Here is a 13,969-nt window from a genome sequence, read left to right on the forward strand (position 1 = left end):
GAAGGTTTTAAAAAAATACTAATGCCTGGGTGCCACCTTCAGAGATTCCTTCTGGTTTACTGGTGTGGCTTCCAGCCCTTTTTAATCAGCATTGCAAAAAGCTTCCTTGATGCTTCTTAAAGCATGAAGAGTAATTCCCATCAACTTCAGAGGTAAGTTTCTTCCATCAGTGGTAACCCCTAAGAAACTAGCCAGGAGAAGCAGTTGGAGATAGGAGATTTCTCCTTTATTGTGTTCTGCCTCTACTCATCAGAAAAATAAGCTCCACTAATGGAAGAAAAAAGATTCTAAAAATACTCCACCATGGGCAATCCGTCATTAGGATTAGAAATTTGAGTTGCAAAATTTGTTGGAAGGGTATCCCATGTAGATAAAGGGTCTCATAAAACTCCAGATCTGTGATAATCTCAAAGGGTTAACCTGAGTAACTGTATGGCTGGACCTTAAGATGTAGTTCTTTGAGCTATGGACAGGCGTGCTGTGTAAGAGGCAGCAGAGAGAAAATAGCAGCCACCATCCTGTTAAATTAAACTCCACAGAGCTATTCTGCAGCATTCTCAGAGAAGGTTAGAGCGATTTCGTGCCTGCCATCTGTTAGGCGGCTGATGGAATCATCCCTCCTTCGTGTCAGTGCCAGGATGAACTTTTAGATCTGATGGCAAAGGAGAATATGCTAACTCTTCGACTGTTTTTGTTTTCCCATTTGGAATTTAGGTGTCTCCCTAAATTCAAAAATTCATAGATTGCTCCATCTTTGAAACTGCCACATTGCCACTTTAGAGGTTTAGGGAAATCATTTTCTGGACTGAAGTCCCCTCTGTCATTTGTGTTTGTTTAAGAACATGGTCATTAGTTGATCTTGTCAATCAGGCAAAAAACCAAACCCTCCTTGTCACTAGGATAGGAGCCTTACAAAAAAAAAAGTAGTTAGAAATATAAAATATGAAATTATTACACTCACCATTTAGGGTCATTTGCAAAGTTACAAATTGAACTAAGTCTCCTTTACTTCCCAACAAATGCTTCTGAATTGCTATTTTCCTACCAAGATTAAAAGCCCATACAATGAAACAGAGAGAAAAAGAATGTAATGAATGGGTGATTCCAGAGTATAGTTTCTGCAATGAAAATACGATATGGGGGCAGAGGAGAAAAGAATAAGAAAAACCTATCACAGCTGTACGTGTCACTGATTAAATTAGGGCAGCTGGAAGGAAAACTTCCTGGCTGAGGTTTTCTTTTACAAATGACATTCAAATAGTTTGAGACTGGGGGCTGGGGTTGTGGCTCACCTGTAGAGCGCTCGCCTAGCACATGCGAGGAACTAGGTTCAATCCTCAGTACCATATAAAAATAAACAAATAAAGGTATTGTGCCCAACTATAACCAAAAACATATTTTAAAAAATAGTTTGAGACTGGAGCATATAGGTTTAGAGTGCCCAATTTTTATCTTTCTTCCTTGGTCTTCTTTTTTCCTAAATGTATCATTAGACTTAGCAGAAAAAAATTGAGTGCAGTTTTCTTGCTGGTTTCCTGGTGAGTGGACGTAAAGCCTTTGGACAACTCAAAATCACATGGGAGGCACTAGATGGCTGCAATTTTTTAATTACAGTTGAAATTGGATTAAACACTATGCATCCGATTGCAATTGGAGCCATTCCAGCAGGGAAGGTAGTCTTTTTGTATGTGTGAAGTCAGAAGCCAGCATTTAACTTTTTTCCTTAGGTGTTAATTGTTCTGTCAAGTGCCATGAGAACCATTTCTTCCTGGAGGAAATAAACGCTGGCAATGTTTTTGGGTCTATTAAAGGGAAGAGTTTTGTAGAGATGAATTAGGGAAGAGCAAAGAGTCAGATAGACTTTTATTTTTCCCTGAAACCTCTTCCTGAGAGGCATTGCCTGTGATTTGCAGAGCAGGGTACTTTTTCCCCTGGGATCTATAGTCAATTGTGTGAAGGTGTGAAAAGCTTCTTGGAGCATTTATTTTTCCCAAAGCTTTGTGGGGAAAACATTTTTTATATTAAAAACAAGGAAAAAACTTTGCAGAATGTAAAGTTGGAATATATTCTTTTTTTTTAAAAAAATATTTTTTAGTGGTAGGTGGACATAATACTTTTATTTATTTTCATATGGTGCTGAAGATTGAATCCAGGGCCTCACACATGCTTGGTAAGTGCTCTACCACGGAGCCACAGCTCTAGCCCTGAGATTTTTTCTTGATTAAAAAAAAAGTTTTAAATTTTCCACACATGGGGAAAATTTGGAAATGCTTGTAATGCTTCCTAGCACATAGCAAGTGTCATAGTAGGTTGAACTTAGGGGACATGCTTAATGAACTTAATGGACAAATATCTAGTAAACACAGGCCAATCTTGTCAGCAGATGCAGCACAGATTATGTTGAATACTGAGTTAACATAGAGTCTTTAGATGTAGAAGCTCCTTGGAGAAGGACATATGTAAGTATGAAGAACATTTATTGAACATTAAATTATACGTTATTTTTTCTTGTGCGCGTGCCGTGTGTGTGTGTGTGTGTGTTGGCAGTTTTGTTTTCCTTCTCAGGGAAATATTTTTGTCCATATAACACTGATAGTGCCCTGCTGCTTCCAAATGGGAGGCAATTCAGATACACCTGTATGCCACGATTTTCTCTAACCCGTCAGTCTGCAGTGTTTAATTCAGGATACTTGCTAAAATCATGGGAAGAAGTATAATTAGTGTTAAGGGGTAAAATGACAAACACAAGGGAAAAATTAATGAAGTAGTGTTTTGATTCTTGATTCTGGTAATTACAGAGGTGAGGCTTGCTCAGCTTTACTGAAGCTTACCCTTCCCAATAACAAGCCATTTTCTGGTTTATTCTCTCAGACCTATTTTAACTGTCATTGGGATGGAAATTACATGGCAGTTACCAGCAGGAATAATCATGCTTTTTGTTTTAAAATGGCATACATTTCAAATAAAGATGGCAAGGATGGTAGTTCCTACTTTCTTTGTTCAGATAGTTTGTTCCAGTCAGATCTAAATTTCCTTTCACAAAGTGAAGTTTGAAAGTAAATGTGGCGCATACCTGTAATCCCAGCAACTGGGGAGGCTGAGGGGGCAGGACGATCCAGAGTTCAAAGTTAGCCTCAGCAAAAGCGAGGCACTAAGCAACTCAGTGAGACCCTGTCTCTAAATAAAATAGAAAATAGGACTGGGGATGTGGCTCAGTAGTTGAGCGCCCCTGAGTTCAATCCCTGGTTCACCCCATTCCCCCCAAAAGAAAGTAAATTTTATAGCAGACAAGAAATCTCAAAATCGGATTTGATTCAATTATCCATTGAGCAACGACCATGGACCTAGCTCTAAAGGTTTCCTAGGTGAGAGTCAGAACCCACATGAAGATTAGAACCCACATGAAGTCCTGGCAGAGCAGAGACCAGCTGTGCTCCTGCTGCCCTCTGGGTTTCATTTCCTCCATGAGAGGGAATAATAACAGTGCTGCCTTTACTGAGTTATTGAAAGGATTTAATGGGTTAAGACATGAAGAAAGAGCTGGAGCAATGCGTGTCTGGCACATAGTGAACTCTCCGCCATCTCCAGAAGCTATTGTATATAGAGTTGGTATAAAGTCCTTAAACACTGAGGATGGTTCTCCAGGGAAAACATTTAGACTTTGAAATTTCTTTTTTGGAGGCATTTTAAATTTTTAAAATTAAATTTCCCTAATACTCTTAGGGCTCTTCAAAAGTTCTGTCATGAGTTTCTGCCAGACGCGCAAGCACCGCACTCAGGGCTGAATTCTGGGTTCGAGACGGGGGAAGGAAGCGGTCCATCTCGGTTCTCCACACCGGTCAGACCACAGAGGAGGCCAGCAGCCACCATGTTGGTAAACTGACGTCACCACACCTGTTTTTGACTGACCGCAGCTCATTCAGCCATAGAACAGGTAATTTCAGGCTGCAATTCGCCTGCGGCTTGCAGACAGATTGCTAGGGTTCAGCGCCTGGGGGCTTCTTAAAATCTGATCTTATCGGAGTGAACACGGAGCGCGGGGCGGCCGAGTTCCGGCTCCCGGAACCGTCCCGGAACCGCCCTGGCTCCGGGCTGCGGAGCCTGCGGAGGCTGCTTCTTGGACCCTGCTAATATCAGAGCAAACACGAAGCACCAAGAAGCCGAATTCCAGCTCCCGGAACTGAGCCCGCGGGGACTGCTTCTTGGAGCTTACACTTATAGGAGCTTACACCGAGCACAGAGCGGCCGAGTTCCGGCTCCCGGAACCGTCCCGGAACCGCCTTGGCTCAGGGCTGCGGAGCCCGCGGAGGCTGCTTCTTGGACCCTGCTACTATCAGAGCATACACCAAGCACTAAGCGGCCGAATTCCGGCTCCCGGAACTGAGCCCGCGGGGGCTGCTTCTTGGAGCTTACACTTATAGGAGCTTACACCGAGCACGGAGCGGCCGAGTTCCGGCTCCCGGAACTTCCCTGGACCGGGGCTAGGAGCCCGCGGAAACTGTGTCTCGGTCCGGGTCCTGCTGAGGGCAGGTCAGGACTCACACATTGCTTGGGTTGCCCGGCAAGGGGAACGAAATGCTGCCATTCGCATAGGATACCAACATGGCAGAGATCTGATGTCAGCAGAAAGCGGTGGAGGAGAGATCTTCATCAATACCAGCGGTGACATAAGCAGTTGGTCTCCTGGTAAGGGGGGTGAGGCTCAGTCACCCGAGTCTCCTCAATTTGTCCTCGAGCCAGAGGGAAGGAGCCGGGCCGCCGCCAGCCCCCGGAGCAGGCCCAGCGGCTCGCCAGCGTGGTGACCGCGTGACCCCAATTGGAGAGGGGGCGGAGCGGAGCCGCCACCCACACCCGCCAGGTGGGCAGACCCACGACCCAGTAGTACATGGGCGTGGTAGGAGGGGCAGGGCAGAGACGCCCTTCGCGCTTGCAAGGTAAACAGACCTGTGACAGCCTGGCGGGTCAGGCCCAGTGGCCTGCCAGTGTGGTACACACGTCACCCCAACTCGAGTAGGGGCAGAGCAGATCCTTATCCCACGCCCGGATCAGGCCCTGCCGGTGTGGTGGTCACGTGACCCCAATTGGAGTGGGGGTGGAGCGGAACCGCCACCCGTGCCCGCAGGGTGAGCAGACCAGTGATCAACCTGCAGATCAGGCCCAGGGGTCCGCATGCGTGGTAGGAGGGGCAGGGCAGATCCGCCGCCCGCGCCTTCAAGGTAGGCAGACCTACAACAGACCGGCGGATCAGGCCCAGGAGCCTGCCGGCGGGGTACAAACACCACCCTAATTGGAGTAGTGACAGAGCAGAGTCGCCTCCCTTGCCAGGAACAGACCCAGCATCCTGCAGGCGGGGTAGTCACGACACCCCAATTGGAGTAGGGGCAAAGCAGAGCCTCCACCCGTGCCCGAAAGGTGGGCAGATCTGCGACCGACCAGCGGGACAGGCCCAGTGGCCTGCTGGTACGACAGACACGTCACCCCAATTGGAGTAGGGGCAGAACAGAGCCGCCACCAGCTCCCAGAACAGGCCCAGTGACCTGCCGGCGTGGTAGCCACGACACCCCAATTGGAATAAGGAGAGAGCAGAGCCGCAGCCCGCACCTGCAGGAAAGATACGCAAGCAGTATGAAAAGACAAGGAAAGAAAGGACCACAAGCAATGCAGGTCAACGCAACTTTAGAAGAGGTAACAGCTGCAGCAGATGGAATGTCAGATAAAGAATTCAGGATATACATGCTTCAGATGATCTGGAGTATCAAGGAAGACATTAAACAGCAAAATCAGACAATGAAAGATCACTTCGACAACGAATTACGCAAACAAATCCAGGAAGCAAAGGATCAACTATACAGGGAGATAGAGGTTATAAAAAACAAGCAATCAGAAATCCTAGAAATGCAGGAAGCAATAAACCAACTTAAAAACTCAATGGAGAATACTACCAACAGAGTAGAACACTTAGAAGACAGAACATCAGACAATGAAGACAAAGTATTTCAACTGGAAAAGAACATAGACAGCTCAGCAAGACTGTTAAGAAACCATGAGCAGAACATCCAAGAAATATGGGATAACATTAAGAGACCAAACTTAAGAGTCATTGGGATACAGGAAGGTACAGAGCTCCAAACCAAAGGAATGAGCAGTCTATTCAATGAAATAATACAAGAAAACTTCCCAGACTTGAAGAATGAGACAGAATCCCAAATCCTAGAAGCCTACAGGACGCCGAATGTGCAAAATCATAAGAGATCTACACCTAGACACATTATAATGAAGATGCCCAACATACAGAATAAGGAGAGAATTTTAAAAGCTACAAGAGAAAGGAAGCAGATTACATTTAGGGGCAAGCCAATCAGGATAACAGCTGATCTTTCAACACAGACTCTGAAAGCTAGAAGATCCTGGAATAACATATTTCAAACACTGAAAGATAATGGGTTCCAACCAAGAATTGTGTATCCAGCGAAATTAAGCTTCAGGATGGAGAATGAAATTAAAACCTTCCACGATAAACAAAAGTTTAAAGAATTCGCAGCTAGAAAACCATCTCTTCAAAACATCCTAGCCAAAGTATTACAGGAAGAGGAAATGGAAAATAACAATGAAAACCAACAGTGGGAGGTAGGACAGTAAAGGGGGGGGGAAACAATCAAAGAGGAAAACAAACAATGTTTAGTAACAGAAATAAACAAATATGGCTGCAAGAACAACCCATATCTCAATAATAACCCTAAATGTTAATGGCTTAAACTCACCAATTAAGAGACACAGGCTAGTAGAATGGATCACAAAACAAGACCCAACAATATGCTGCCTACAGGAGACGCATTTGATAGGAAAAGACATACATAGGCTGAAGGTGAAAGGTTGGGAAAAATCATATCACTCATATGGACTTCGGAAACAAGCAGGCGTGTCCATACTCATATCAAATAAAATAGATTTCAAGCCAAAGTTAATCAAAAGAGATAAAGAGGGACACTACATACTGCTTAAGGGAACCATACACCAACAAGACATAACAATCATAAATATTTATGCCCCAAACAATGGTGCAGCTATGTTCGTCAAACAAACTCTTCTCAAGTTCAAGAGTCTAATAGACCACCACACCATAATCATGGGAGACTTCAACACACCTCTCTCGCCACTGGACAGATCTTCCAAACAAAAGTTGAATAAGGAAACTATAGAACTCAATAACACTATTAATAACCTAGACCTAATTGACATATATAGAGTATACCACCCAACATCAAGCAGTTACACTTTTTTCTCAGCAGCACATGGATCCTTCTCAAAAATAGATCATATATTATGTCACAGGGAAACTCTTAGACAATATAAAGGAGTAGAGATAATACCATGCATCTTATCTGATCATAATGGAATGAAACTGAAAATCAATGATAAAAGAAGGAAGGAAAAAGCATACATCAATTGGAGAATGAACAATAGGTTACTGAATGATCAATGGGTTATAGAAGACATCAAGGAGGAAATTAAAAAATTCTTAGAGATTAATGAAAACACTGACACAACATATCGGAATCTATGGGACACATTGAAAGCAGTTCTAAGAGGAAAATTCATTGCTTGGAGTTCATTCCTTAAAAAAAGAAAAAACCAACAAATAAATGATCTCATACTTCATCTCAAAATCCTTGAAAAAGAAGAGCAAAACAACAGCAAAAGAAGTAGAAGGCAAGAAATAATTAAAATCAGAGCTGAAATTAATGAAATCGAAACAAAAGAAACAATTGAAAAAATTGACAAAACTAAAAGTTGGTTCTTTGAAAAAATAAACAAAATCGACAGACCCTTAGCCATGCTAGTGAAGAGAAGAAGAGAGAGAACTCAAATTACTAGCATACGGGATGAAAAAGGCAATATCACAACAGACACTTCAGAAATACAGAAGATAATCAAAAACTATTTTGAATCCTTATACTCCAATAAATTAGAAGATAGTGAAGGCATAGATAAATTTCTTAAGTCATATGATCTGCCCAGATTGAGTCAGGAGGATATAGACAACCTAAACAGACCAATATCAATTGAGGAGATAGAAGAAACCATAAAAAGACTACCAACTAAGAAAAGCCCAGGTCCCGATGGGTATACAGCAGAATTTTACAAAACCTTTAAAGAAGAACTAATACCAATACTTTTCAAGCTACTTCAGGAAATAGAAAAGGAGGGAGAACTTCCAAATTCATTCTATGAGGCCAACATCACCCTGATACCTAAACCAGACAAAGACACTTCAAAGAAAGAAAACTACAGACCAATATCTCTAATGAACCTAGATGCAAAAATCCTCAATAAAATTCTGGCGAATCGGATACAAAAACATATAAAAAAAATTGTACACCATGATCAAGTAGGATTCATCCCTGGGATGCAAGGCTGGTTCAATATACGGAAATCAATAAATGTTATTCACCACATCAATAGACTTAAAAATAAGAACCATATGATCATCTCAATAGATGCGGAAAAAGCATTTGACAAAGTACAGCATCCCTTTATGTTCAAAACTCTAGAAAAACTAGGGATAACAGGAACATACCTCAATATTGTAAAAGCAATCTATGCTAAGCCTCAGGCTAGCATTATTCTGAATGGAGAAAAACTGAAGGCATTCCCTCTAAAATCTGGAACAAGACAGGGATGCCCTCTCTCTCCACTTCTCTTCAACATAGTTCTCGAAACACTGGCCAGAGCAATTAGACAGACGAAAGAAATTAAAGGCATAAAAATAGGAAAAGAAGAAATTAAATTATCACTATTTGCAGATGATATGATTCTATATCTAGCAGACCCAAAAGGCTCTACAAAGAAACTACTAGAGCTAATAAATGAATTCAGCAAAGTGGCAGGATTTAAAATCAACACGCATAAATCAAAGGCATTCCTGTATATCAGCGACAAATCCTCTGAAATGGAAATGAGGACAACCACTCCATTCAAAATATCTTCAAAAAAAATAAAATACTTGGGAATCAACCTAACAAAAGAGGTGAAAGACTTATACAATGAAAACTACAGAACCCTAAAGAGAGAAATAGAAGAAGATCTTAGAAGATGGAAAAATATACCCTGTTCATGGATAGGCAGAACTAACATCATCAAAATGGCGATATTACCAAAAGTTCTCTATAGGTTTAATGCAATGCCAATCAAAATCCCAATGGCATTTCTTGTAGAAATAGAGAAAGCAATCATGAAATTCATATGGAAAAATAAAAGACCCAGAATAGCAAAAACAATGCTAAGCAAGAAGTGTGAATCAGGCGGTATAGCGATACCAGACTTCAAACTATACTACAGAGCAATAGTAACAAAAACAGCATGGTACTGGTACCAAAACAGGCGTGTGGACCAATGGTACAGAATAGAGGACACAGAAACCAATCCACAAAACTACAACTATCTTATATTTGATAAAGGGGCTAAAAGCATGCAATGGAGGAAGGATAGCATCTTCAACAAATGGTGCTGGGAAAACTGGAAATCCATATGCAACAAAATGAAACTGAATCCCTTTCTCTCGCCATGCACAAAAGTGAATTCAAAATGGATCAAGGAACTTGATATCAAATCAGAGACGCGCCGTCTGATAGAAGAAAAAGTTGGCTACGATCTACGTACTGTGGGGTCGGGCTCCAAATTCCTCAATAGGACACCCATAGCACAAAAGTTAATAACTAGAATCAACAAATGGGACTTACTCAAACTAAGAAGTTTTTTCTCAGCAAAAGAAACAATAAGAGAGGTAAATAGGGAGCCTACATCCTGGGAACAAATCTTTACTCCTCACACTTCAGATAGAGCCCTAATATCCAGAGTATACAAAGAACTCAAAAAATTAGACAATAAGAGAACAAACAACCCAATCAACAAATGGGCCAAGGACCTGAACAGACACTTCACAGAGGAGGACATACAGTCAATCAACAAGTACATGAAAAAATGCTCAACATCTCTAGCTGTCAGAGAAATGCAAATCAAAACCACCCTAAGATACCATCTCACTCCAGTAAGATTGGCAGCCATTAGGAAGTCAAACAACAACAAGTGCTGGCGAGGATGTGGGGAAAAGGGTACACTTGTACATTGCTGGTGGGACTGCAGATTGGTGCAGCCAATTTGGAAAGCAGTATGGAGATTTCTTGGAAAGCTGGGAATGGAGCCACCATTTGACCCAGCTATTCCCCTTCTTGGTCTATTCCCTAAAGACCTAAAAAGAGCATGCTACAGGGACACTGCTACATCGATGTTCATAGCAGCACAGTTCACAATAGCAAGACTGTGGAACCAACCTAGATGCCCTTCAATAGACGAATGGATAAAAAAAATGTGGCATTTATACACAATGGAGTATTACTCTGCATTAAAAAATGACAAAATCATAGAATTTACAGGGAAATGGATGGCATTAGAGCAGATTATGCTAAGTGAAGCTAGCCAATCCCTAAAAAACAAATGCCAAATGTCTTCTTTGATATAAGGAAAGTAACTAAGAACAGAGTAGGGACGAAGAACAGGAGAAGAAGATTAACATTTAACAGGGATGAGAGGTGGGAGGGAAAGGGAGAGAGAAGGTAAATTGCACGGTAATGGAAGGAGACCCTCAGGGTTATACAGTGGAGGGGGTAGAGAGAGAGGAGGGGAGGGGAGGGGAGAGGTGGGGAGGGGGGAGGGTGGATGATGGGAAAGGCAGCGGAGCACAACAGACACTAGTATGGCAATTTGTAAATCAATGGATGTGTAACTGATGTGAATCTGCAATCTGTGTATGGGGTGAAGGTGGGAGTTCATAACCCACTAGAATCAAAGTGTGGAATATGATATGTCAAGAAATTTGTAATGTTTTGAACAACCCACAATAAAAAATTAAAATAAAAAAAAAAAAAAAAAAAGTTCTGTCATATTGAGTGAATTGTGGTAATTTGTGTTTTTTAAGATAAATTGGTCCCTATCATCTAAATTGTCAATTTTTGCTCATAGTTTTTCCTTTATTTTTCGTTTCCTGTCTGTCTGGTCTTTAGTGATATCCCATTTTATTCCTGATATTGCTAATTTGTGTCTTCCTTCTCTCTTTCCCTTTTGTCAGTCTTGTGAGGTATTTGTCAATTTTATTGATCTTTTCAAAGAGCCAGCTCGGTTTCCTTTTAGCTATTCACTTTTCATAGTCTTCTTCATACAATGCTCATGGGTTTTAGTTGTACTGCCACTGACTGTTTCAAGTCCTAAGTATCTGGCCCCTTCTTTACGTAAGCTCCACTTTTCTTCAGTTCCCAGCCTCAGCTTTGCTTCTTCTGGAAGCTCTCTCTGAGCCTGCACAACAGGCTGAGTCCCCTGCAGGTCCCCCCCTCTCCACCCCCCGTAGAGCCCTGCACATCTCCTGTGTAATGTTGCTCAGACACTGATCCTGTCTTGAGTGGGTGACAGACTGTGTGTAAAATGAAAGAATTGGAGTTGATGAAATAAAAGACTCTCCCTCCCCCCCTTTTTTTTTTGGCTTTCTCTCTCTTTATCCCACCCCCCTCATTTTCTCTTTGTTCTCTTTTCTCTCTCTCTACTTACCCAAATAATTCCCCAAATACCTGAAATTTTCTATTCCCTATAAACATTAGGTTTTATCATGAAAAACAGAATTGAAAATGTGTTATCTGTAAGATTAAAAATGACATCTAATTACCATTATGTGTGTGTGTATACATACATATATTCATTTATTTATTTTTTATTATTTTGTACCAGGGATTAAATCCAGGGGCAATCAACCACAGAGTGACATCCATAACCCTTTTTCATGTTTCATTTAGAGACAAGATCTCAATAAGTTGCTTAGAGCCTCACTAAGTTGCTGAGGCTGGCTTTGAACTTGTGAGTCTCTTGCTTCAGCCTCCCAAGCCTCTGGGTGCCATTATATCTTTCTCTACTTGTATTATTTGAATACAAAGAAAATTCATTCATCAAATGCATAACTGTTGAGTATCTTTTATGTCCCAAGCTCTGTGGGAGGCTATAGGATAAGAACGGTTGGTTCACAAAACAAAGTCCTTTTTTCTCATGTAGCTTATAAAGTTGTTTCTGTTGATGGATTTATTGATCATTTCCATATCTTTTATGAATTACCTCTCCACATGGTTGCTCATCTGCCAGCTACCTCCCCTCCTCCTTATAGTGTTTCTTTAACCAATATTTTGTTCAAGAATATGGGAGATATAACATGAAAACACTCCTCTTTGCATTTCACTGCGCGTGCATTCTGCTTTACAGGTTCATCCATCCAAAAGAAAAGGTCTTCCTTGAAGAGCTGGTCTGGGGAGCCTACTTATCCTCACTAATTGTTTATCATCTTAAGTAATTAACATCTGAATTTAAACTGAATCTGATAGGGCTGTGCTCTTGAACTAGTGATTTCCACTCTGGGAGTCAAGATGACGGTGAGGAAAAAACAAAATAAGATGACAAATTAAACTTAAAGAATATGGATAAATTTAAAAGAAAATATGGGCCAAAGTGCTTGTGACTTTTGGCACTTTATTTTTATATCAAATGTGTGGAACTAACTATAAAATACTCTGTATTGCAAAGGGGAATCAAACAGTTGGATTTAATGAAAATATTTTGTAAGAGCCAGTTGTAGTGTTAGGTTGTAATTGCAAAGGAACCTGTCTGGGCTTTAACTTGTCATCTTGTTTTATTTTAAAATGATATTCAATTTGTGTTTCCCAGAAGCAGCGATGAGAGGTCCTGGGTAACAGGCCTGTGATATCAACAAGGTTTTAAACAAAACCCAGCATTTCTCTGAAGAGCTAAACTTCTTACTGCTGAGGGAGCCTGAGTAAGACTGTTTTAGTCTCATGATGCCATTGGTCATGCTGATCATCCATTTCACTTATTTCACACATACTTGGTAATTCCCCAGGATAATGTGTAAGCTTATTAAACACTTTATAGCCACCATCTCATTTAATCTCTGAAAGTAGCCTTGTGAAATGTAACAGGTGGTTTAAAGATGAGAAATCAAAGACTCACCAAGGGGAAAAGACTTGTCCAGGAGCACATAGCCAGTAAGTGGCTGAATGGAGTCATCGCATGGCTATACCTTTATTATACTGTAAATATAATTGCATGGTAATGTTGAGTAATGATAGACACATCAAAGTCAGATGTCTATGGGTCTCTATTTATTGTTTCTCATCTGTCCCTGAGGGGAAAAAGCTCCATTTTGACTTCCTAGGTGTATTTCAGAATATGTATAGAAATACATCTTTGTGGAAGTTATTAAATTCCCTTTAAATTATCCATTGCAATTATACTTTAAAAAATTTGTTTTGGTATTGGGGATCAAACCCACGAGTGCTTAACCACTAAGCCACATCCCCAGACCTTCTTTTTTTTTAGTTTTATTTATTTATTTATTTATTTTTTAAATACACGACAGCAGAATGCATTACAGATCTTATTACACATATAGAGTACAATTCCTCATATCTGTATATAGAGTATGTTCACACCAATTCATGCCTTTATACATGTACTTTTTAATTTTTGCATTATAATTCTTATTACACATATATACCACAATCTTTCATTTCTCTGTTTATATATAGAGTATGTTGACACCCAATTTGAGTCTTCATACATGTACTTTGGATAATGATGTCCATCACATTCCACCATCCTTACTAATCCCCTGCCCCCTCCCTTTCCCTCCCACCCTTCTGCCCTATCTAGAATTCATCTAATCCTCCCATGCTCCCCCTCCCTACCCTACTATGAGTCAGCCTCCTTATATCAGAGAAAACTTTCAGCATTTGTTTTTTTGGGATTGGCTAACTTCACTTAGCATTATCTTCTCCAACGCCATCCATTTACCTGCAAATGCCATGATTTTATTCTCTTTGAATGCTGAGCAAAATTCCATTGTGTATATATGTCACAT

Source organism: Marmota monax, unplaced genomic scaffold, assembly GCF_021218885.2.
Source record: "Marmota monax isolate L192 unplaced genomic scaffold, Marmota_monax_Labrador192_F-V1.1 WCK01_AAM20220418_F8-fsc00006, whole genome shotgun sequence".
NCBI classification, from domain to species: domain Eukaryota; kingdom Metazoa; phylum Chordata; class Mammalia; order Rodentia; family Sciuridae; genus Marmota; species Marmota monax.